Genomic DNA, 24,448 nt, shown 5'->3' with positions numbered 1-24,448 from the left:
GGTGGCTGCAGGATTAGGTCTCTGCTTTTTGCAGATGATGTGGTCCTGATGGCTTCATCTGGCCAGGATCTTCAGCTCTCGCTGGATCGGTTCGCAGCCGAGTGTGAAGCGACTGGGATGAGAATCAGCACCTCCAAGTCCGAGTCCATGGTTCTCGCCTGGAAAAGGGTGGAATGCCATCTTCGGGTTGGGGAGGAGACCCTGCCCCAAGTGGAGGAGTTCAAGTACCTCGGAGTCTTGTTCACGAGTGAGGGAAGAGTGGATCGTGAGATCGACAGGCGGATCGGTGCGGCGTCTTCAGTAATGCAGACGCTGTATCGATCCGTTGTGGTGAAGAAGGAGCTGAGCCGGAAGGCAGAGCTCTCAATTTACCGGTCGATCTACGTTCCCATCCTCACCTATGGTCATGAGCTTTGGGTCATGACCGAAAGGACAAGATCACGGGTACAAGCGGCCGAAATGAGTTTCCTCCGCCGGGTGGCGGGGCTCTCCCTTAGAGATAGGGTGAGAAGCTCTGTCATCCGGGGGGAGCTCAAAGTAAAGCCGCTGCTCCTCCACATGGAGAGGAGCCAGATGAGGTGCTTCGGGCATCTGGTCAGGATACCACCCGATCGCCTCCCTCGGGAGGTGTTTAGGGCACGTCCGACCGGTAGGAGGCCACGGGGAAGACCCAGGACACGTTGGGAAGACTATGTCTCCCGGCTGGCTTGGGAATGCCTCGGGATCCCCCGGGAGTAGCTGGACGAAGTGGCTGGGGAGAGGGAAGTCTGGGCTTCCCTGCTTAGGCTGCTTCTCCCGCGACCCGACCTCGGATAAGCGGAAGAAGATGGATGGATGGATGGATTTGTACAAACATTTAGAAAAACAAAATGGAAATGAGTGCATTTTGTTCGACGATGTGGGAAAAATCCAGGTTGATACTGCCGTGCTTTTATTTTGAAGCTTACTTTGCATTGAGCAGGAAGTCATTGTGTGCACATTTTAATACCGTATAAAGAGAAAGTAGTTGTTATCTTTTCATGCTGCTTTTGATAATGAAGTGAATAAACTTAACAATACTATAATAATAATAATAATAATAATGATAGGCTCCAGCGCCCCCCGAGACCTCGAAGGGATTAAGCGGTAGAAAATGGATGGCTGGATGGATAATAATAATACATTTTACTTATAAGGCACCTTTCTGGGCACTTAAGGACACCGTACAAAATCAAAACAATAACATCAATTGGATAAAAACAACAACAACTTACAGTGATTAAGCAGTCAGAAATAGGTGTGTTTTGAGTCTTGATTTGAAGAGGGATATTGAGTCTTATGTTATGAAGGTCTGGTGGTAATGAGTTCCAAAGATGAGGGGCTGAGCGGCTGAAGGGTTAAGCAATAATGGTGGACAGTTTTTATAAGGGGATAGTGAGATGGATGGATGAAGAGGATCTTAGGGAGTGTGAGGGCGGGTGACATGGAGCAGGTCAGAAAGATATGACGGAGAAAGGTTATGGATAGCTTTGAAAGTGAGGAGAATTATTTTAAATTGGATACGGTGTTTGATGGGAAGGCTATGGAGTTCATGCAGAACAGGGGTGATGTGCTGGGGTGATACTAAAACATATCCACATAAACTGACCCCGGTATCGAAATTCTGCCAAACCTTGGAGTATCACCCGACCCCTGTTGATGCTAATTGCATACCTTTTAGGTAGGTACAGTCATGGTCAAAAGTTTACATACACTTGTAAAGAACATAATGTCATGGCTGTCTTGCGTTTCCAATCATTTCTACAACTCTTATTTTTTTGTGATAGAGTGATTGGAGCACATACTTGTTGGTCACAAAAAGCATTCATGAAGTTTGGTTCTTTTATGAATTTATTATGGGTCTACTGAAAATGTGACCAAATGTGCTGGGTCAAAAGTATACATACAGCAATGTTAATATTTGCTTACATGTCCCTTGGCAAGTTTCACTGCAATAAGGCGCTTTTGGTAGCCATCCACAAGCTTCTGGAAAGATTCAGATTTTTGACCACTCCTCTTGACAAAAGTGGTGCAGTTCAGCTGAAATAGTTGGTTTTCTGACATGGACTTGTTTCTTCAGCATTGTCCAATCTATTGGCAGCAAAAGAGGCCCAGAGCATAAAACTACCACCACCATGCTTGACGGTAAGAATTGGTGTTCCTGGGATTAAATGCCTCACCTTTTCTCCTCCAGACATATTGCTGGATATTGTGGCCAAACAGCTCAATTTTTGTTTCATCTCACATCACATGGACAAAGATAAGACTTTCTGGAGGAAAGTTCTGTGGAACTGGTGCTTTACAGAGAGTAAATGGGACAATGAAAAAGGAAGATTACCTCCAAATTCTTCAGGACAACCTAAAATCATCAGGGTGTTCCAACAGGACAATGACCCCAAACACACGTCAAAAGTGGTAAAGGAATGGCTAAATCAGGCTAGAATTAAGGTTTTAGAATGTCCTTCCCAAAGTCCTGACAATGCTCAAGAAACAAGTCCATGTCAGAAAACCATCAAATTTAGCTGAACTGCACCATTTTTGTCAAGAGAAGTGGTCAAGAATTCAACCAGAAGCTTGTGGATGGCTACCAAAAGCGCCTTATTGCAGGTAAACTTGCCAAGGGACATGTAAGCAAATATTAACATTGCTGTATGTATACTTTTGACCCAGCACATTTGGTCACATTTTCAGTCGACCCATAATAAATTCATAAAAGAACCAAACTTCATGAATGTTTTTTGTGACCAACATGTATATGCTCCAATCACTCTATCACAAAAAACCAATAGTTGTAGAAATGATTGGAAACTGAAGACAGCCATGACATTATGTTCTTTACAAGTGTATGTAAACGTTTGCCAATGATTGTAGGTAGATCTTTATTGTCATTGCACAAGTACAACGGAACTTTGTTTTCAGCACAAACCCATTCAAGATGAGACAAACAAACAGTGTACAGGGTTACAGAACAGGAACACTGATGGGTCGCCACTAGGCGGTCCATAAAAGATGGGAAAAAGGTAAACGCTGAGGGAGGATGAGTAAAAAAATACAATCTAAAAGTCTGGAGTGGGAAAAAAAAACTCCACAGCAAAGCACATATACATATTACAACATACATCTTGCAACAGAGGGGAGGGAGTGGGGGGCCACGGTGGCAGGCTGCAGCTCTTCAGGCGCCATCACCCCTATGGGATTCGCGTCAAGGGCGTTGGATGGGAGGTGGAGTATGTGTGTGTGGCGTATATTTTTTTGTGGATGCAAGCCTGCTGCGTGTGTCTGTTCCGCGGCCTTGGTGTCGTGCAGCCGCTTGTCAGTCCAAAGTCAACAACAACACACTGCAAAAAGTCAGTGTTCAAAAACAAGAAAAAAAAAATAAAAAATGAGGGGTATTTTATTTGAACCAAGCAAAATTATCTGCCAATAGAACAAGAAAATTTGGCTAACCTCAATGAACCCAAAAATACTTTAAACTAAGTATATTCTCACTAATAACAACTGTATTTCTATATGAGTACGTATTTTCTATTGTTTCATTGAAAATAAAACAGCAAAGTCCATTTGGCTGTCATCTGTTTTAATTATGAGACACAATTGTGTCAAAGTCATGATTTTTTTGTTCATGCTTGAAATAAGAAATGATTACTTTAAAAAAGTAGTTTTATACTTGTGAGTGTTGATGACACAGCTTTGCAACAGTTGATATTCTAGTTTCAAGCATGTTTTACTCAATATAGGTCATCAAATCTCAGCAACAAGCTGTAATATCTTACTGAGATCATTTAGGACCAAAACCCTTAAAACAAGTAAAACAGTAACATAAAATCTGCTTAGTGAGAATAATTATCTTATCAGATAGAAAATAAGCAAATATCACCCTTATTTGAGGTATTTAATCTTACTTAGATTTCAGTTTTTGCAGTGTACATATTACAACATGCATCTTGAGACTTGCATACCTGCCAACTAGTCCGGTTTTCCCGTAATTAGTACGGTTTTCATCAACCTATTCCGGGTTACGGTTGCAGTGATAAAAAATACGTTTTTTCATTAATTAATTTTTTTTTTTTTTTTTTTAAAGTTTTATTCACGAAATCGCGTAACAACAATGACAATCGACACTGCTTCCCGTAACTTCCTATCGAGCCATTCTGAATGCCATGCGCGAGGCTATTTATAGCACCGCTGCCAAGCACGAGGCACCAGTTGCCATTGTTTCCAAACGAGCGAACGATCATGGAATCAGCCGGAGAAAAATCGCAAACGAGTCTTAAACCGAAAAGAAAACTGCAGTCATTCCGTGAAGAATATTCAAAAGCCTATCTGGGAATAATTATCCGTTCCAAAAAGGGTGAAAACTACGCGAATTGCACCTTGCGCAGACAAGATTTTTCGATCGGACACGGAGGAATTAGCGATGTAAAAGACCACGTTGGGACAAAAAAACACAAGTCTAATGCCGTTGCTAGCGATACAAGTGGAAAACTTTCAACGTTTTTCGTCGCCCAAACAGATTCTTTGGATGTGATAAATGCCGAAGTTTTATTTACGGAGGCAATAATTGAGCATGGACTTCCAATCGTGTTTATACTGTTTATACTTTCAATTAACAAATTGAAGTCTTGTGAAAGGTTGACAGGATAACTGGCATTAACTGTCAAAATAATTTCAAACTATTGAAGTTAGCTTACAGAATAAACATGTCAATCAACCCATATGATTTTTGCTGTAATATTTTTGTTTTGAAAAGTCACTGTGACTGATAGAAAAGTGATGGTTTTAGCAACATTTTAACCTGTCTGAATGCTAATAATCATTTTGCGTCGGGGGGCGATGAACCCCCCACCAGGACTTTGTCCTGGACCTACCGGGGCCTGCGGCCCCTGGACCCTGGCTACTAGGTTTTTCTGATTTCAAAAGTTGGCAGGTATGGACTTGCAACAGAGGGGAGGGAGTGGGGGGCCACGGTGGAAGGCTGCAGCTCTTCAGGCGCCATCACCCCTAAGGGATTTGCGTCAAGGGCGTTGGATGGGAGGTGGGGTATGTGTGTGTGGCGTATATTTTTTTGTGGACGCAAGCCTGCCGCGTGTCTCGGTTCCGCAGCCGCTCATCAGTCCAAAGTCAACAACAAGAAGTGTGTGTCCATGAGGGACAAGAAGGGAGTTTGTTGTATCTCCGCCGCACTGTCCTTGACATTTTCTCCACTGATCAGACTTCTCCCTCTCAAGGTACAACAGCCTGGTGACAGGCCAGAGGGCTCAGTGCATCATTGCCATCTGCTGGTTTCTCTCCATCGTCATCGGCCTCACCCCCATGATGGGTTGGAACAAGATCTCCCAGAAGGAAAACTCGAACTGTCCGCCGGGCCTGATGAAGTGTCTCTTTGAGGACGTGGTGGCCATGGATTACATGGTGTACTTTAACTTCTTTGCCTGCGTCTTGATGCCCCTGCTGCTGATGCTGGCCATCTACGTGTGCATCTTCATGGCCGCCCGTCACCAGCTCAAACTCATGGAGGTCAAGGCGGCTCACGGAGAGAAGTCGAGCTCCACCCTCCAGAAGGAGGTCCAAGCTGCCAAGTCTCTGGCCATCATAGTGGGACTGTTTGCTGTGTGTTGGCTGCCGTTACACATCATCAACTGCTTCACTCTCTTCTGTCCCGAGTGTCAGCGCCCTCCTCTCTGGATCGTGTACGTGGCCATCATCCTGTCTCACGGCAACTCCGTGGTCAACCCGTTCATCTACGCCTACCGCATCAGGGAATTCCGCCAAACCTTCCGGAAAATCATCCTCCGCCACATCTTGGGCCGGCAGGAGGTGATGGAACGACGCGGAAGCAAGCGCAACTCTCTTCACAGCAGCGTCACCGACTCCATCCGACTCAAGGCCAACGGCCTCAGGTTGGACCTTTTCCCCCAGCAGGGGAGCAGCAGTAGCAACGTCTCCCAAAGCTCCTCTGGCTGCACTACTCACGTGTCCCCTGTAGGGGGAGACCTGTTGACAGTAGACCCAATGCCTCATCCTGTATCTCAAGCAGAAGCCATTAGACCGACTGCAGTCGCCACCTGTCATCATCTGCAGTGTTTAATGGGACCAAAAGGTGTGGAGGAACAGGAACCACAGAAGCAGAGCACCGCCTAAGCAGAACCACAGCTAACCGGCACAACAGGGAGAGCAGCTCACGCACACACACACACACACACACACACACACACACACACACACACACACACACACACACACACACACACACACACACACACACACACACACTCTTGTATTTCTGACCTTCTTGAGACCGCCGAAAAATGCCTACCTCTTTAGGACCACCCTTTCTACATATATAAAGTGTATTTACAACATTAATAATATATACATACTATGCCAATATAAAAAAGCTTATTGTGAAAAATGAGTTGGAATTTCACAAGAAAAAGGTCACAATTTCACAAGAAAAACTTAGAATTTTGGCAGTGTTATAATAAAAGTCGTAATTTTACTCGACGCAAGTCAATATTTTACAAGAAAAACTGAGAATTTGTGCAATATTATGATAAAAGTTGGAATTTTTGCTCAATAACAGTCGCAATTTCACAAGAAAATCTTAAAATGTTGGCAATTTTATGTAAAGAGTCGCAATTTTACTCGACAAAAGTCACAATTTTATAAGAAAACTTTAACATTTTGGCAATATTATAATAATAATCGGAATTTCACTTGGCAAAATGATGACAAAAGTCATCATTTTACTGTAGAAGCTAACTGTTAATGGCCACTATAGTCTTAGTAGTGTAGTGTATGTGTTCATCCTATGGTCACATATGGGACGCAGGTTGTCTTACGTCAGCATCAGAAGTCGTAAAATCAGCTGTTCACCTGGCGTTTTTTTTCGAGTCCTTCTTTAGCAGCCGTCTTGTTTTATCATATATTGCTGCCTTCGCACCTGTCAATGTTTACTTTTGTATGCACATTAAATCAACCAAAAATCCTGACTTTGGAGCAATGTTCACGGACTCTAGTATTTGGCTCTCTATTAGATGCAATGGTTTTTCTGTATTGGGACCATGATTTATGTCATCACTTGTTCACACCTCCTCATGTGGAAGCTACTTTTCCTTCTTGATGTCTCAAGAAGGATAAAAAACAAGAACACACACACACACACACACACACACACATTCTTGTATTTCTGACCTTCTTGAGGCCTCTGAAAAATACCTACCTCTTTAGGACAACCCTTTCTAGATATATAAAGATGTGTATTTACAACATTAATAATACATACATACTATGCAAATATAAAAAAGCTTGTTGTGAAAAATGAGTTGAAATTTCACAAGAAAAAGGTCACAATTTCACAAGAAAAACTTAGAATTTTGGCAGTAGTATAATAAAAGTCGTAATTTTACTCGACGCAAGTCAAAAAACAGAACATTTGTGCGATATTATGATAAAAGTTGGAATTTTACTCAATAAAAGTTGCAATTTTACAAGAAAATCTTAAAATGTTCCAATTTTGGCAGTATTATAATAATCAGAATTTTGGCAAAATTATGACAAAAGTCACAATTTTACTCCAAAAAACGTCACCATTTTACAAGAACCAACAAAAAAAATGGCAATATTGTGATGAAAGTCAGAATTTTATATGACAAATGTCGCCATTTTGCATTAAAAAGAAATAATTGTACATAAAAAAGTAACAATTTTACGAGAAAATGTTGCAATATTATAGAAGCAGAAAGAATATGAGAAATCGTTCCCAATTTTACAAGAAAAAACTGTCGTAATTTTACTTGACAAAAGTCACAATTTTATAAGAAAACTTTCACATTTGGGCAGTATCATAATAATAATCGGAATTTTGGCAAAATGATGACAAAAGTCACAATTTTACTCCAAAAAACGTCACCATTTTACAAGAACAAAAAAAAATGGCAATATTGTGATAAAAGTCATAATTTTGTATGTCAAATGTCACCCTTTTGCATTAAAAAGTAATAAATGTACATAAAAAAGTAGAAATGTTACGAGAAAATGTTGCAATATTACAGAAGCATAAAGAATATGAGAAATTGTTCCCAATTTTATGAGAAAAAAAGTCAACACGTTGTGAGAAAAAGACTGCTTTTGATAAAAAAAAAAATGTAATTGGTTTTTAATCTTCATTATTTACTTCAAGTTATTACAGTATGTCTCTATATACATATTTATTTATTTATTTGTAAACAACGCAAGTCAAAATTTTACAAGAAAAACTGAACATTTGTGCAATATTATGATAAAAGTATATATAACAGTCGCAATTTCACAAGAAAATCTTAAAATGTTGGCAATTTTATGAAAGGAGTCCCAATTTTACTCGACAAAAGTCACAATTTTATAAGAAAACTTTAACAGTTTGGCAATATTATAATAATAATCGGAATTTCACTTGGCAAAATGATGACAAAAGTCATAATTTTACTGTAGAAGCTAACTGTTAATGGCCACTATAGTCTTAGTAGTGTAGTGTATGTGTTCATCCTATGGTCACATATGGGACGCAGGTTGTCTTACGTCAGCATCAGAAGTCGTAAAATCAGCTGTTCACCTGGCGTTTTTTTTCGAGTCCTTCTTTAGCAGCCGTCTTGTTTTATCATATATTGCTGCCTTCCCACCTGTCAATGTTTACTTTTGTATTCACATTAAATCAACCAAAAATCCTGACTTTGGAGCAATGTTCACAGACTCTAGTATTTGGCTCTCTATTAGATCCAATGGTTTTTTCGTATTAGGACCATGATTTATGTCATCACTTGTTCACACCTCCTCATGTGGAAGCTACTTTTCCTTCTTGATGTCTCAAGAAGGATAAAAACAAGGACACACACACACACCCATTCTTGTATTTCTGACCTTCTTGAGGCCTCTGAAAAATGCCTACCTCTTTAGGACCACCCTTTCTACATATATAAAGAAGTGTATTTACAACATTAATAATGTATACATACTATGCAAATATAAAAAAGCTTGTTGTGAAAAATGAGTTGGAATTTCACAAGAAAAAGGTCACAATTTCACAAGAAAAACTTAGAATTTTGGCAGTGTTATAATAAAAGTCGTAATTTTACTCGACGCAAGTCAATATTTTACAAGAAAAACTGAGAATTTGTGCAATATTATGATAAAAGTTGGAATTTTTGCTCAATTTCACAAGAAAATCTTAAAATGTTGGCAATTTTATGAAAAGAGTCGCAATTTTACTCGACAAAAGTCACAATTTTATAAGAAAACTTTAACATTTTGGCAATATTATAATAATAATCGGAATTTCACTTGGCAAAATGATGACAAAAGTCATCATTTTACTGTAGAAGCTAACTGTTAATGGCCACTATAGTCTTAGTAGTGTAGTGTATGTGTTCATCCTATGGTCACATATGGGACGCAGGTTGTCTTACGTCAGCATCAGAAGTCGTAAAATCAGCTGTTCACCTGGCGTTTTTTTTCGAGTCCTTCTTTAGCAGCCGTCTTGTTTTATCATATATTGCTGCCTTCGCACCTGTCAATGTTTACTTTTGTATGCACATTAAATCAACCAAAAATCCTGACTTTGGAGCAATGTTCACGGACTCTAGTATTTGGCTCTCTATTAGATGCAATGGTTTTTCTGTATTGGGACCATGATTTATGTCATCACTTGTTCACACCTCCTCATGTGGAAGCTACTTTTCCTTCTTGATGTCTCAAGAAGTATAAAAAACAAGAACACACACACACACACACACACACACACACACACATTCTTGTATTTCTGACCTTCTTGAGACCTCCGAAAAATGCCTACCTCTTTAGGACCACCCTTTCTAGATATATAAAGAAGTGTATTTACAACATTAATAATATATACATACTATGCGAATATAAAAAAGCTTGTTGTGAAAAATGAGTTGGAATTTCACAAGAAAAAGGTCACAATTTCACAAGAAAAACTTAGAATTTTGGCAGTTATAATAAAAGTGGTAATTTTAACGCAAGTCAAAATTTTACAAGAAAAACAGAACATTTGTGCGATATTATGATAAAAGTTGGAATTTTACTCAATACCAGTTGCAATTTTACAAGAAAATCTTAAAATGTTCCAATTTTGGCAGTATTATAATAATCAGAATTTTGGCAAAATTATGACAAAAGTCACAATTTTACTCCAAAAAACGTCACCATTTTACAAGACCCAACAAAAAAAATGGCAATATTGTGATGAAAGTCTGAATTTTATATGACAAATGTCGCCATTTTGCATTAAAAAGAAATAATTGTACATAAAAAAGTAACAATTTTACGAGAAAATGTTGCAATATTATAGAAGCAGAAAGAATATGAGAAATTGTTCCCAATTTTACAAGAAAAAGCTTAACATTTTGGCAATTTTATGAAAAGAGTCGTAATTTTACTCGACAAAAGTCACAATTTTATAAGAAAACTTTCACATTTTGGCAGTATCATAATAATAATCAGAATTTTGGCAAAATTATGACAAAAGTCACAATTTTACTCCAAAAAACGTCACCATTTTACAAGAACCAACAAAAAAAATGGCAATATTGTGATGAAAGTCAGAATTTTATATGACAAATGTCACCCTTTTGCATTAAAAAGTAATAAATGTACATAAAAAAGTAAAAATGTCACGAGAAAATGTTGCAATATTACAGAAGCATAAAGAATATGAGAAATTGTTACCAATTTTATGAGAAAAAAAGTCAACATATTGTGAGAAAAAGACTGCTTTTGATAAAAAAAAATAAAAAATTGTATTTGGTTTTTAATCTTCATTATTTACTTCAAGTTATTACACTATGTCTCTGTATACATATTTATTTATTTATTTGTAAACAACGCAAGTCAAAATTTTACAAGAAAAACTGAACATTTGTGCAATATTATGATAAAAGTATGTATAACAGTCGCAATTTCACAAGAAAATCTTAAAATGTTGGCAATTTTATGAAAAGAGTCGCAATTTTACTCGACAAAAGTCACAATTTTATAAGAAAACTTTAAAATTTTGGCAATACTATAATAATAATCGGAATTTCACTTGGCAAAATGATGACAAAAGTCATAATTTTAACTGTAGAAGCTAACTGTTAATGGCCACTATAGTCTTAGTAGTGTAGTGTATGTGTTCATCCTATGGTCACATATGGGACGCGGGTTGTCTTACGTCAGCATCAGAAGTCGTAAAATCAGCTGTTCAGCTGGCGTTTATTTTCAGGGATGAATAGGGAAGTCCTTCTTTAGCTGCCGTCTTGTTTTATCATATATTGCTGCCTTCGCACCTGTCAATGTTTACTTTTGTGTTCACATTAAATCAACCAAAAATCCTGACTTTGGAGCAATGTTCACGGACTCTAGTATTTGGCTCTCTATTAGATGCAATGGTTTTTCCGTATTGGGACCATGATTTATGTCATCACTTGTTCACACCTCCTCATGTGGAAGCTACTTTTCCTTCTTGATGTCTCAAGAAGGATAAAAAACAAGAACACACACACACACACGCACACACACACACACACACATATTCTTGTATTTCTGACCTTCTTGAGGCCTCTGAAAAATGCCTACCTCTTTAGGACAACCCTTTCTAGATATATAAAGATGTGTATTTACAACATTAATAATATATACATACTATACAAATATAAAAAAGCTTGTTGTGAAAAATGAGTTGAAATTTCACAAGAAAAAGGTCACAATTTCACAAGAAAAACTTAGAATTTTGGCAGTATTATAATAAAAGCGGTAATTTTACTCGACGCAAGTCAAAATTTTACAAGAAAAACAGAACATTTGTGCGATATTATGATAAAAGTTGGAATTTTACTCAATAACAGTCGCAATTTTACAAGAAAATCTTAAAATGTTCCAATTTTGGCAGTATTATAATAATCAGATTGTTGGCAAAATTATGACAAAAGTCACAATTTTACTCCAAAAAACGTCACCATTTTACAAGAACCAACAAAAAAATGGCAATATTGTGATGAAAGTCAGAATTTTATATGACAAATGTCGCCATTTTGCATTAAAAAGAAATAATTGTACGTAAAAAAGTAACAATTTTACGAGAAAATGTTGCAATATTATAGAAGCAGAAAGAATATGAGAAATTGTTCCCAATTTTACAAGAAAAAGCTTAACATTTTGGCAATTTTATGAAAAGAGTCGTAATTTTACTCGACAAAAGTCACAATTTTATAAGAAAACTTTCACAATTTGGCAGTATCATAATAATAATCGGAATTTTGGCAAAATTATGACAAAATTCACAATTTTACTCCAAAAAACGTCACCATTTTACAAGAACAAAAAAAATGGCAATATTGTGATGAAAGTCAGAATTTTATATGACAGATGACGCCATTTTGCATTAAAAAGTAATAATTGTACATAAAAAAGTAACAATTTTACGAGAAAATGTTGCAATATTATAGAAGCAGAAAGAATATGAGAAATTGTTCCCAATTTTACAAGAAAAAGCTTAACATTTTGGCAATTTTATGAAAAGAGTCGTAATTTTACTCGACAAAAGTCACAATTTTATAAGAAAACTTTCACATTTTGGCAGTATCATAATAATAATCGGAATTTTGGCAAAATGATGACAAAAGTCACAATTTTACTCCAAAAAACGTCACCATTTTACAAGAACAAAAAAAAATGGCAATATTGTGATAAAAGTCATAATTTTGTATGTCAAATGTCACCCTTTTGCATTAAAAAGTAATAAATGTACATAAAAAAGTAGAAATGTTACGAGAAAATGTTGCAATATTACAGAAGCATAAAGAATATGAGAAATTGTTCCCAATTTTATGAGAAAAAAAGTCAACACGTTGTGAGAAAAAGACTGCTTTTGATAAAAAAAAAAAATGTAATTGGTTTTTAATCTTCATTATTTACTTCAAGTTATTACACTATGTCTCTATATACATATTTATTTATTTATTTTTAAACAACGCAAGTCAAAATTTTACAAGAAAAACTGAACATTTGTGCAATATTATGATAAAAGTATATATAACAGTCGCAATTTCACAAGAAAATCTTAAAATGTTGGCAATTTTATGAAAAGAGTCGCCATTTTACTCGACAAAAGTCACAATTTTATAAGAAAACTAACATTTTGGCAATATTATAATAATAATCGGAATTTCACTTGGCAAAATGATGACAAAAGTCATCATTTTACTGTAGAAGCTAACTGTTAATAGCCACTATAGTCTTAGTACTGTAGAGTATGTGTTCATCCTATGGTCACATATGGGACGCAGGTTGTCTTACATCAGCACCAGAAGTCGTAAAATCAGCTGTTCACCTGGCGGTTTTTTTCGGGGGTGAATAGGGAAGTCCTTCTTTAGCTGCCGTCTTGTTTTATCATATATTGCTGCCTTCGCACCTGTCAATGTTTACTTTTTTTTTTTTGCACATTAAATCAACCAAAAATCCTGACTTTGGAGTAATGTTCACGGACTCTAGTATTTGGCTCTCTATTAGATGCAAAGGTTTTTCTGTATTGGGACCATGATTTATGTCCTAAAATGTTCACACCTCCTCATATAGAAGCTACTTTTCCTTGTTGATGTCTCAAGAAGGATGGAAATACAAGAACACACACACACACACACACACACACATTCTTGTATTTGTTACCTTCTTAAGACCTCCGAAAAATGCCTACCTCTTTACCCTTTCTAGATATATAAAGAAGTGTATTTACAACATTATTAATACATACATACTATGCAAATATAAAAAAGCTTGTTGTGAAAAATGAGTTAGAATTTCACAAGAAAAAGGTCACAATTTCACAAGAAAAACTTAGAATTTTGGCAGTGTTATAATAAAAGTTGTAATTTTACTCAACGCAATATCAAAATTTTACAAGAAAAACTGAGAATTTGTGCAATATTACGATAAAAGTTGGAATTTTTGCTCAATAACAGTCGCAATTTCACAAGAAAATCTTAAAATGTTGGCAATTTTATGAAAAGAGTCGCAATTTTACTTGACAAAAGTCACAATTTTATAAGAAAACTTTAACATTTTGGCAACATTATAATAATAATCGGAATTTCACTTGGCAAAATGATGACAAAAGTCATAATTTTAACTGTAGAAGCTAACTGTTAATGGCCACTATAGTCTTAGTAGTGTAGTGTATGTGTTCATCCTATGGTCACATATGGGACGCGGGTTGTCTTACGTCAGCATCAGAAGTCGTAAAATCAGCTGTTCACCTGGCGTTTTTTTTTTTTCGAGTCCTTCTTTAGCAGCCGTCTTGTTTTATCATATATTGCTGCCTTCGCACCTGTCAATGTTTACTTTTGTATGCACATTAAATCTACCAAAAATCCTGACTTTGGAGCAATGTTCACGGACTCTAGTATTTGGCTCTCTATTAGATGCAATGGTTTTCTGTATTGGAACCATGATTTATGTCCTACAATTTTCACACCTCCTCATATGGATGCTACTTTTCCTTGTTGATGTCTCAAGAAGGGTGGAAATACAAGAACAAACACACAAACACACACATTCTTGTATTTCTGACCTTTTTGAGATCTCCGAAAAATGCCTACCACTTTAGGACCACCCTTTCTACATATATAAAGTGTATTTACAACATTAATAATATATACATACAATGCAAATATAAAAAAGCTTGTTGTGAAAAATGAGTTGGAATTTCACAAGAAAAAGGTCACAATTTCACAAGAAAAACTTAGAATTCTGGCAGTGTTATAATAAAAGTCGTAATTTTACTCATTGCAAGTCAAAATTTTACAAGAAAAACGGAACATTTGTGCAATATTATGATAAAAGTTGGAAATTTACTCAATAACAGTTGCAATTTTACAAGAAAAAGCTTAAAATGTTGGCAATTTTATGAGGAGTCGTAATTTTACTCGACAAAAGTCAAATTTTGGCAGTATCATAATAATAATCGGAATTTTGGCAAAATTGTGACAAAGTCACAATTTTTTCCGACAATTTTTTCTGATTGTGACAGAGTCACAATTTTACTCCAAAAATGTCACCATTTTACAACAAAAAAAAAGGGCAATATTGTGATAAAAGTCAGAATTTTATATGACAAATGTCGCCATTTTGCATTAAAAAGTAATAATTTTACATAAAAAAGTAAAAATGTTACGAGAAAATGTTGCAATATTACAGAAACAGAAAGAATATGAGAAATTGTTCCCAATTCTATAAGAAAAAAGTCAACACATTGTGAAAAAAAGACTGCTTTTGGTTAATTTTTTTTTTTTGTAATTGGTTTTTAATCTTAATTATTTACTTCAAGTTATTACACTATGTCTCTATATACATTTTTTTTTTTTTTAATTAATTTTGGCCAAAGGGAGCGCATTTCAATTTCTTACACACACTTGTTATTACATATGTTGGCCAGAGGGGAAGCACTTCAATTTTTTACACACACTTGTTGTTTCATATGTTGACCAGAGGGGGAGCAATTTTAAAAGCGACACACAGTCAATTTGAAAAATCCCTTCTTTTTGGGACCACCCTCATTTTGATAGATTTTGAGACATTCTCTAATAGATGCAATGTTATTCTGTATTGGGACCGAGAGTTATGTCCTAACTTGTTCACACCTCCTCATATGGAAGCTACTTTTCCTCCTTGCTGTCTTAAGAAGGATTAAAAACAAGAACACACACACACACACACACACACACATTTTTGTATTCATTATCTTTTTGAGACCTCCGAAAAATGCCTTTTTAAGCTTTTGGTTAATTATTTGTTTTTGGAATTTTTTGGTTTGTAATTGGTTTTTAATCTTCATTATTTACTTCAAGTTATTACAGTATGTCTATATATACATATTTTTAAAAAAAATTGGCCAAAGGGGGCGCATTTCAATTTCTTACACACACTTGTTATTACATATATCATATATCATACCAGAGGGAGAGCACTTCAAATCATCCCCCCCCCCCCAATTTTAATCTTTATTATAATCCAACATTCCTGCACTTCTTCATGTTTTTATTTTCAATATCATCTCCCCATAATCATTTATTTCCCAAAATGTCAGAAAGCCAATAATCTTATCAATTTTAGTATTTTTTTTTTAAATTATTTTTGTCGACAAGTCAAGACTTAATTTGCCGGTCCTTGAACGCACCACGGTGACATTCTGCTGCATTTGAACAATAACGTCTTTTTTTAAAATTTCTTATAATGTTTATTTATTAATTTGATAGGGAAATCAGAATACAGGTACTAAGAAACAGACACTTTTCCCCAAAAAAATAAAAAATAAAAAAATAAAAATTTTTACACACTTGTTATTTCATATGTTGACCAGTCAATTTTAAAAAATCCCTCCTTTTTGAGACCACCCTCATTTTGATAGATTTCACCACCAGGTGTGCAAATGAGACATTCTCTATTAGATGCAATATTATTGGGACCATGATTTATGTCATCACTTGTTCACACCTCCTCATATGGAAGATACTTTTCCTTATTTATGTCTCAAGAAGGGCAGAAATACAAGCACACACACACACACACACACACACACACACACACACACACACACACACACACACACACACACACACACGCCACTCCTGGTTAAATGTATTTTCAAGCACTCAAGTTCAAGTTTCATCTTTTTAGACAATTTTAAACATTTTGACTGATCAAGAGAACACATTTTTATTTTCACATTTTCATATACATATTATACATATAGTCTGAAAGGGAATAGGCAGAAGCTAAACAGAAACAGAAACAACTACCAAAGTCTCATGCATGTAGTTGAATGGTAAATGTGTTATACTTGTGTTGCGCTTTTCTACCTTCAAAGTACTCAAAGCGCTTTGACACTATTTCCACATTCACCCATTCACACACACATTCACACACTGATGTTGGGAGCTGCCATGCCAGGCCCTAACCACGACCCATCAGGAGCAAGGGTGAAGTGTCTTGCTCAAAGACACAACTGACGTGACTAGGATGGCAGAAGCTGGGGATCGAACCAGGAACCCTCGAGTTGCTGCCACATGAGCCACGCCGTCCCCATGTGTATATTGTTTTTGTTTTTCATCATCACAAATAAAATGAAATTAAAAAAATATGAAAAAGTTCCAAGTTAATTTTACATATCCATTCCCATTTATTTATTTAAATAATTGATTTCTTTAAAATAATTTAAATTGAATTCCAGTCTTTTAACTCTCGGGTCCAAATGATTCCATACATGAATCCCAACAAAGACACAACGCTGCTGCGCACTCCTTTTTTTAAACATTTCTTCCTTTCGGAAATTATAAACACTGTCACGTTTTTGAAACAATCCCTGTAGTGAAGTGAGTTATATTTATATAGCGCTTTTCTCTAGTGACTCAAAGCGCTTTACATAGTGAAACCCAATATCTAAGTTACATTTAAACCAGTGTGGGTGGCATTGGGAGCGGGTGGGTAAAGTGTCTTGCCCAAGGACACAACGGCAGTGACTAGGATGGCGGAAGCGGGGATCGAACCTGGAACTCTCAAGTTGCTGGCACGGCCGCTCTACCAACTGAGCTATTATTTGTATAGCACATTTAAAAAAAACAATAGAAGTTTCACAAAGTGCTTCACAGAAGTTAAGACATACATACTAGAACAGTGGTCCCCAACCACCGGGGCGTGGCCCGGTACCGGTCCGTGGATCGATTGGTACCGGGCCGCACAAGAAATATATATTTTTTAATTAAATTAAATCAACATAAAAAACACAAGATACACTTACAATTAGTGCACCAACCCCAAAAACCTCCCTCATTTGCATAAAAGGGTTGTTTCTTTCTGTTATTAATATTCTGGTTCCTACATTATATATCAATATATATCAATACAGTCTGCAAGGGATACAGTCCGTAAGCACACATGATTGTATTTTTTGATGACCCCCCAAAAAATAAAACAAATACCCTGAAGCTTAATGGGCACAAGCAGGACTTAGCAACAGAGTATGCCGTGCACTTCCACACGTACATTTAACATTTTGAATCCCCAAGTGTGCTCGTCGGGTTCAAGTCGAAATCGGTTCTCCCGGTTGTTCGATAAGAAAAGAACCGATTCCATGGACTCGAATCCCTTTTTGAGAACCGGTTCCCGTTATCGAGGCCACTATATTAAAGAAAAAGAGTTGGTTCTTTATTCGAATCCTTGGGAACGAATCCCAAATGGGCAATGTTATGCCAATTTGATTGTAGACTCTTACTGACACCTTGTGGCGATATGAAAATACTACGCGTCAATAGTTTGGGCACTTCCGGGGTTGACGATGTTAGTCCAGTTCATGAGACAATCGAGAAGTAGACAAGTTTTAGCTCTAACAAGCCTTGGGAAAGATAAGTCTGTAAGTAAACTGTTTAACTTGTTTATGTAACTCAATATTAAGGTGGAAAGTGGTTAAGTTTGATACTAAGATGTTTATTGAAAAACGATTTTTGTGCACCGTTTCAATGGATGTTTTGAGGACTTAAAATGGCTGCCAGTCGTGTATTTCCACCATCGAAATAGTTTCAACACTTGTTTGATGATAGTACTGTATATTTGTGTGAAGCTAATATTTACATATTGTGTATTAAATTTCAGTATGTTAATTGAATCACATAGCTTATACATTTGTCATTGTGTGTATTTCAGTTTAAAAAAAAAAAAAAACAGTCCAGTGCAAGACAAAAGTAAATCAATCAATCAATCAATGTTTATTTATATAGCCCTAAATCACAAGTGTCTCAAAGGGCTGCACAAGCCACAACAACATCCTCGGTACAGAGCCCACATAAGGGCAAGGAAAAACTCAGCCCAGTGGGACGTCGATGTGAATGACTATGAGAAACCTTGGAGAGGACCGCATATGTGGGTAACCCCCCCCAGGGGAGACCGAATGCAATGGATGTCGAGTGGGTCTGACATAATATTGTGAGAGTACAGTCCATAGTGGATCCAACATAATAGTAAGAGTCCAGTCCATAGTGGGGCCAGCAGGAAACCATCCCGAGCGGAGACGGGTCAGCCGCGCAGAGATGTTCCCAACCGATACACAGGCGAGCGGTCCACCCCGGGTCCTGACTCTGGACAGCCAGCACTTCATAGGAAAAGACAAAACAAGACCAACAACAATAAAGAGCCTAAATAGATTCATCTGCTTTGGAACTTTATTAGACGTCTTGGATTGTTTGTTAGCTGTCTGTGTGTGTGTGTGTAGTTAGTATGTTCCAATAGCAGTAGAAGTGCACTTTTTGGAGAGCTGTATTATTTCCAGTTTTGTGCCCAAGGGACTGATTTTATTTAACACTATATTATTATTTATACACCTAGTGATCACAGAGACAGGTTGTTTTTGTGTTACTGTATATATTTGTTTTTCTGGAAAACCCCCCCACTTAATATACTTTGGGTAACAACAGTCAATATTTATTTATTTTATTTTTTTAGGGGGGTAACAGTCAATATTTTTATTTTTTTTATTTTTTTCTTATAAAATAAAAGTGAGCTTTTGTTAAACCAAATATTGTGTTTTTTTCCATATACAACAACCTATCTGGATTCGATAAGAGAATCAATAAGGAATCGGTTCGATAAGAGGATTCGATAATGGGCTCGAACTCGATAATTTCTTATCAAACATCATCCCTACACATGCATGATGGGTTCAAGTCTCTTAAGTACTTGAACTCAACCCAAAGTGTGTCTTTCAAGTGACTATAATTAGATCCGATTAGAGATAAACCAGATCCCTTGGGCGCGTCCCCTCAGGGAAATTAGGATTTCAGTAGCAACAACACTGCAAATATTATACAATACTAATAGAAGCAAAACAGGCAGAGTAAAACAAGTACACAAAAAAATTATAATAAAATATAAACAGTTTTGAAAATACATTCAACCTCCAAAGAACCAGCGTCCTCTGCAGTGGACATCTATTTTTTTGTCTATTGTTAGAGTTATACTTTGGGAAAAAATGGACCCCTATGATGCGAAACACACATGTCCATTAGAGGATTATTGCTTCTTTGGAGGTTAAACAAATATCCCAGACAAAAGCCAAATGATGCACATTACCCAGTTTAAAATGGACATATGTGAAGACTGAAGCCTGGCAAGACTGATCCTGTTGAATAAAATAGCCCAGAAGATTCTGTAAGTTTCAAGAGAGTGAAGTTGGGATCAGTTCTCATATTAGATGTACAATTCTGGACACAGATCTGGTTTACTCATCCTGGGAACCGCAGAGTTAATCAGTCAAGCCTATCTTTGGAGCTCCTTATTTTCCCAGCATTCCTTGCAGTTCCCCTGTGACAGTGCAGGTTACAGCACTCAGGGCCGACTTCTGTTTGAAAGGTTCCCCCGGGGGGGTCCAAAGTACTTTTTAAACATTTACCATAGAGGCCACCAGGATCTGTGACTGTGGCCTTTTGCTTCTATTCTGAGGGGACGGTCGTATGACTTAAAACACCTTTCAACTATTGTCTACTGAAGGAAATCAATACTCGCAATACTGTGCAATCTACTAATAAAAGTTTCAATCAATCAATCAATCAATCAATCAATCAAAATCACAGAAAGTGCAGCGATGTCAGACTCGCTCAGTCTGGTGGTGCACATAAAAACAATTGCTCTCCCAAATAAACTACAAAGGTTTGCATGAAGTCATACACTATGGAACTCTGCAACAATACTCATCAGTTCATATGTGAAGTGTATAAAAAACGTTTTTTTTTTTCACCCCTTGCTCATATTACACAACTGTCAGTTAGCCTGCTTATTTTGCAACACTGACACCTGCTGGTCAATCACTCCCACTACACCAAAACTGTCACTGAAACAGTACAGTCAATGAAACTAGATGAGGTGTGAATGCTCCAATGCTGGAGTTGAAGTGAAATGCTGACAGAATGTAGAATGAATGTGAGAATAGTTTGAATGGTTTGAATGTTGAAGAGTTTGAACTTCCAGGAAAAATGGGATTTGGTTTGGAACTTGGGAAAGTGTTAGTTTGAATGTCCAGGATGAGTGGAATGTGTTGATGTTGGAATGGTTTGAATAGGTTGAAAAATGTGGAAATTGTGGAAGTTTAAACAATTCATTTTGAATGGGGAAAATGTCCCTGAAAACTGGGAATTCTTGGAAATCCGGGAATTTAAAAAAATAATTGTTGAAGGAGAGCACACAATTTTGAACAGGCTGAATATTTTGGAGTTGGAACAGTTTGAATCGAATGAAAAATGTGGGAGTTGTGGAACTTTCAAAATTGTTCCATTCTTTTCAATGGGGATTTCATGGAAATTTGGGAATTTCGGAAAAAGCGGGTATTTTTTGGAAAATGTTAAAAGACTTGAATGTTTTGAATGAGTTGAAATAGTTGGTGTTGGAATTTTTCAAATCGGTCGAGAAATGTTGAAGTAGTAACATTTTCAATTAAGAAATGGTATTAAGGAATTCCAGGAAAATCGGGAATTTTCCAGTTAAAAAAAAACTTTTGTTTTTTGTCCTGATTAAGAGGAATGTTTGGGTGGTGGTGCGGTTGAAGAATGTGGAAGGAGCAGTCGCCAGAAAAAAAGGTGGAAATAGGGCTTTGGAAAAGCAGGGATTCTGGAAAATACTGGAATTTTTTGGAACTCGGAAAAAGGAAAGTTTGAATTTCCAGGATGGTGGAATGATTTGAATCGGTTGAAAAATGTGGGAATTGTGGAAGTTTAAAAAATTCATTTTAAATGGGGAAAATGTCCCTGAAAACTGGGAATTCTTGGAAATCCGGTAATTTAAAAAAATAATTGTTGAAGGAGAGCACACAATTTTGAACAGTCTGAATATTTTGGGGTTGTAACAGTTTGGATCGGATGAAAAATGTAGGAGTTGTGGAACTTTCAAAAATGTTGCATTCTTTTCAATGGGAATTTCATGGAAATTTGGTAATTTCGGGAAAAGCAGGTATTTTTTGGAAAATGTTAAAAGACTTGAATGTTTTGAATGAGTTGAAATGGTTGGTGTTGGAATTTTTCAAATCGGTCGAGAAATGTTGAAGTAGTAACATGTTGAATTGAGAAATGGTATTACAGAAGTCCAGGAATTTCGGGAAAACCGGGAATTTTTCCAGTTCAAAAAACAACTTAGTTTTTTGTCCTGATTAAGAGGGAAGTTTGGACGGTGGTGCGGTTGAAAAATGTGGAAGGAGCAGTCGCCAGAAAAAAGGGTGGAAATAGAGCTTTGAAAAAGCAGGGATTCTGGAAAATCCTGGAATTTTTTTGAACTCGGAAAAAAACAAGTTACAATTTTTAGGATGAATGGAATATGTTGAAGGTGGAATGATTTGAATCGGTTGAAAAATGTGGCAATTGTGGAAGTCTAAAAAATAAATTTTGAATGGGAAAAATGTCTCTTAAAACTGGGAATTCTTGGAAATCCGGGAATTTTTTTTTAAATTGTTGAAGGAGAGCACACAATTTTGAACAGGCTGACTATTTTGGAGTTGGAACAGTTTGAATCGGATGAAAAATGTAGAAGTTGTGGAACTTTGAAAAATGTTGCATTCTTTCCAATGGGAATTTCATGGAAATTTGGGAAAAGCGGGTTTTTTTTGGGAAAATGTTAAAAGACCTGAATGTTTTGAATGAGTTGAAATGGTTGGTGTTGGAATTTTTCAAATCGGTGGAGAAATGTTGAAGTAGTAACATGTTGAATTGAGAAATGGAATTATGGAATTACAGGAATTTCGGGAAAACTGAGAATTTTTCCAGTTAAAAAAACAACATTGTTTTTTGTCCTGATCAAGAGGGATGTTTGGACGATGGTGCGGTTGAAAAATGTGGAAGGAGCAGTCGCCAGAAAAAAGGGTGGAAATAGAGGGCTTTGGAAAAGCAGGGATTCTGGAAAGTCCTGGAATTTTTTTGAACGTTTTCAATTGTTGAAGGAGAGCACACAATTTTGAACAGGCTGAACATTTTGGAGTTGGAACAGTTTGAATCGGATGAAAAATGTGGGAGTTGTGGAACTTTGAAAAATGTCCCGTTCATTTCAACGGGAATTTCATGAAAATCTGGGAATTTCGGGAACTTTTTGGAAAATGTTAAAAGACTTGAATGTTTTGAATGAGTTGAAATGGTTGGTGTTGGAATTTTTCAAATCGGTCGAGAAATGTTGAAGTAGTAACATGTTGAATTGAGAAATGGTATTACAGAAGTCCAGGAATTTCGGGAAAACCGGGAATTTTTCCAGTTCAAAAAACAACTTAGTTTTTTGTCCTGATTAAGAGGGAAGTTTGGACGGTGGTGCGGTTGCAAAATGTGGAAGGAGCAGTCGCCAGAAAAAAGGGTGGAAATAGGGATTTGAAAAAGCAGGGATTCTGGAAAATCCTGGAATTTTTTTTAACTCGGAAAAAAGAAAGTAAACATTTTTAGGATGAATGGAATATGTTGAAGGTGAAATGATTTGAATCAGTTGAAAAATGTGGCAATTGTGAAGTTTAAAAAATTAATTTTGAATGGGGAAAATGTCCCCGAAAACTGGGAATTCTTGGAAATCCGGGAAATTTTTTTTTAATTGTTGAAGGAGAGCACACAATTTTGAACAGGCTGAATATTTTGGAGTTGGAACAGTTTGAATTGGATGAAAAATGTAGAAGTTGTGGAACTTTGAAAAATGTTGCATTCTTTTCAATGGAAATTTCATGGAAATTTGGCCTGTATTCACATGAGGGGCTTTGACCAATCAGAGAGAGTATGGCCAGAGGTTGGTCAACAGCTCCTCACGTGAATACAGGGCGCCATGTTTGCTACCAACTTTGAAACCGAGTCGGCCATACTCTCTATACACGGCTCTGCTCCAGCACTGCCATGTTCTTCTCTGCCTGGAACTGTTAGATGCTCAGGCCGGATAAGGTTATCCAGGGTAAATCACACCTAACCTTATTTGTGTCCACACTCAACAATGCCACCGTTTAATACCCCCTCCGTACGCCGGCGCAACGCGACCTGGTATGCATGCGCACATCATAGTCACCTCCAGTGTTGCTTTGTGTGCAAGTTCTTAAATGTAACTTATCTGAACAATATCCAGTGTTGTGGTATTTCAATGAACTGGAATCCAGTGTACTGTGGGGCCTTATTGTAGTGAATCACACCTGAGACATCATAAATGAATCAAATCTTTATTAGTCACGTAAACAATGTGACAAAGAACATTTTACATTAATCTAGGGATCTAGATATCTGGTCAGGACACTCCACTCTTTTGCCTTCACCTTCATTGTCCAATAACTGATACAGTCCGCTTTGCCAGTCCATTCGCCGTTTTCCTCGCCGGCCAGGTAATACAAAGCACACACTACCTATTTTTTTAATCA

The 24,448-nt window shown here is 36.8% G+C and overlaps 1 pseudogene; it reads left to right on the top strand.

Moving 5' to 3' along the window:
* The window catches only part of LOC140679277 (adenosine receptor A2a-like), a 29,493-nt pseudogene extending 5,510 nt beyond the window's left edge, over positions 1-23,983 (top strand).
* Positions 23,984-24,448: the final 465 nt, after the last annotated feature.

The sequence above is a fragment of the Nerophis lumbriciformis genome, linkage group LG12 (genome assembly GCF_033978685.3).
Source record: "Nerophis lumbriciformis linkage group LG12, RoL_Nlum_v2.1, whole genome shotgun sequence".
In the NCBI taxonomy this organism is placed as follows: domain Eukaryota; kingdom Metazoa; phylum Chordata; class Actinopteri; order Syngnathiformes; family Syngnathidae; genus Nerophis; species Nerophis lumbriciformis.
The sequence above is the reverse complement of the archived record's forward strand: the minus strand, read 5'-3'. Positions and strand labels throughout refer to the sequence as shown.